Below are 2,873 nucleotides of genomic sequence, written 5' to 3' on the forward strand. Positions count from 1 at the left end.
GTGGGACGGGATCGGGGATGGGGCAGCCACCAGCAGTATGCTGGGTGCAACCCCTGGCCTACTGGCGGCGAGCGTGCATGGGAGCTGCATGGCATCACCTCCGTGCCGGTGCTCACCCGCAAACCAGCGCGACTTGCTGGAGAGTTGCGGTGCAGCTTTTGGTGGGTTTTTTCCCCCTTTTTGCAAATTTCACGTTTGGCTGAGCTGTAAATTTTAAGCACTCTGCTGGTCCACCTGTGAGTCAGAAACTAGTATTTTTTATTTACTACACCATTGCAGAGCTGCGTAATTTCACGTTGCCTGTGCACCCTCTGAAACAAACACACCAAGAGAGGGAAAAAACCCCTCCTCCACATCACTGCAAAAAGAAAAAGAACTAAGCCTCTCACGAGCGCCTTAACATCAATACGACGCTGATCTTCCCGGGCGCACGCCGGCGGGGGGGCGCAGCCCGGCTTCTCTCCCTAGCGCAGCTGAGCGAGTGGAGCCTCGTCTCTGAGCAAAGTTGCAGGCTCCCCTTGCAAGACGGCCAAGTAATTAGAGTTCGTGCCAGACAGCTTGCAAGTGGAATTATAATATTTGTATGAAAGCCTTTATCTTTTGTGGTTATTACTTGCTCACTCTGCAGCTGCTGTCTCCCTATCAATCAAGGCAGTTTCGGGGGAGCTTCAAGGTTGATTGCATAGCTAAGGACTCGCCAGAAGAAAGTTTGGACTGAAGGAATGTGCCGGCTCCTGAGGCGGGCGGATGCTGTGGGTGCTCCAGGAGCGAGGTGTGCCTCGCCTGCACCCCCGCCTGCCGCAGCCGCCCTGCTTTTCATATGCGCAGGCGATGCATTGTTCAGCGCTTGCATGAATATTGCTTGAACTTGTCCATTTGGTGAAAACTGTATTATTTTGACCATCTGCCATTCTGTTTAACTGCAGGAATGTAAAGTACGACACCTCCCTCACAGCCCTTCCCTCCCCCACGCTCTTCTCCCCGCGAACGGCACCGCAGGTTTTGTTTTTAATCCAAAACTGACAGCTCCACATTTTTTACAGAAAATGCCTTTACACGCTAAGTCACATTTTTCACCTTTTTTTAATGCGATATTTCCCCTTCAGTCAATTGTCTTGAAGTATAAATCTGGTAAGTAAAGATTGTCTTTGAAATGCAAACGCTGGTTTGCAAACTGGCTAAGGGATTTCAAAGGAGCAAGAGGTGCTTTGGGTTTAGCTGCAGCCAGACCTCAGCATTGTTCACTGCTTTGAGTCATTAAAATATCTAGAGTTAGCTAAAGCATGAGGACAAAGTTTTAACCCTTGTCGTGAGGAAACAGAACACGATGCTGCCTGTGCCCAACAAACTCCATGGAGTTTCCAAGCATTATTCCCGAGAAGTATCAGGATCAACGCAAGCTGCTAAAATGCACCGAGTGAGGCTGCTGCAATTCCTAGTGACGGGGTGAGACAGGTTGTAGTGTTGGCATGAGGTTTAAAATACCCCGAATCACTCGAGCCGGGCGTTGAAAACGCGGCTGAGTCAACTTGGGTCTTTGTCCTCAGAAGGTGGATCGAGCCCCAGGCGCTTTACTGCCTGCAGAGCCCTGCGGCTGAGACCTTGCCCACGGATGTCCTGTCTGCCTTGCTAAACCACGAAAATTCCCTGATGTGTTTCACAAGGGCAAGGCTCGCCCTGGTCACGAGCGAGGTTGTCCCTGCTCACCGCTGCCCGACGGGCAGCTCAACCTTCGGCAGCTTCAGCCAAGGCACTAGCTGCGTTTTGGTGCATTTTCCGCACGTTTGAGAGTCACCTGGGCTAATAAAGTTGAAGGGAGTATTAAAGATACCCCTGTTAATTGTCAATCACATAAACTAACAGCAAATAAAGGCACAGCCTGAAAATGTAGCTTATTGTTGAATGGGAAATAGGTTTGTGCTGCAAAATACAACCATCAGTCTGGAGTTCAGAGGTGGTGGCACAGCTGCTGAGACTGGCCCCGACCTTCGGTGTGGGCTCGGAGCCTTCCTCCGTTCTCCCCACGGCCTCGCAAGCACCTGGGTGCGAGGCTGTTCCTCCATCCCGCCTCTAATAAAAACGCTTGTGTTAAGACTTAGAGAAAGAACTGTAACATGGTTTAAAAATACTGTACCCCAGGGGAGCTGATGAAATGACATTCACACCGGGAAATGCCTTGGGACAGGTCAGAACGCCAGCAGCAAGAGCAGGGCTGGGTTGCAGCATGCGTGTTTGTATTCCTCAGAGCACCATTACAGTCGCGCAGGGGAGAGGCAGGAGCTGCACACGCGCACGCACCTCAGTTTATTCATTTATTTCTTAGTTTAATAGCTGTATCCTCATCTGTTCTCATTCAGACAACCTATTTAGTCCTGGCCTCTAGTCGCAATCGCCTGTGGGGAACAATTGAGATGTAACTTAATGTTGTTGAACAACAAAGCGTAAACACACGTAGACACCGCTACAGCCATCCAGGTTCCCCAGCCCACAAATACAGTTCTTGAATGGTGGCCGTGAGTGCAGCGATAATGATGGGTACTTGGTGTCCTGTTTAAGTAGTGGAACTAATGAGAAAAAAATTGGGATTCTTTGTTTTTTTAATCAGAGGCTAAGACACCTTCCAGGTAGTTTCATGAAGGCGTTCACGCTATGGAAATTCATTTCCAGCTCTCCGTAGTAGATTAAATACAGAAGAGCTGTTTACTGACACACAGCAAAAAAAAATTTATATAACACACACTTGCACATTTTTTTGAGTTCCATTATGTGGGTTTTGCTGGCGCTTTGAGCGAGCAGGATTGGTGCATCTGCTCCCCCGGTGCGGGGCCGCTGCGGTGCCTCGCAGCGCCAGGCTGCGGGCGGCTGCTGGAGCC

At 50.1% G+C, this 2,873-nt stretch overlaps 1 protein-coding gene across 1 annotated transcript in view; it reads left to right on the plus strand.

The window, feature by feature from the left end:
- Nucleotides 1-2,873, plus strand: part of RALGAPA2 (Ral GTPase activating protein, alpha subunit 2 (catalytic)) — a 194,040-nt gene that overhangs the window by 189,953 nt on the left and 1,214 nt on the right.

Source organism: Pygoscelis adeliae, unplaced genomic scaffold (assembly GCF_000699105.1).
Source record: "Pygoscelis adeliae isolate BGI_AS28 unplaced genomic scaffold, ASM69910v1 Scaffold188, whole genome shotgun sequence".
Taxonomy (NCBI): Eukaryota; Metazoa; Chordata; class Aves; order Sphenisciformes; family Spheniscidae; genus Pygoscelis; species Pygoscelis adeliae.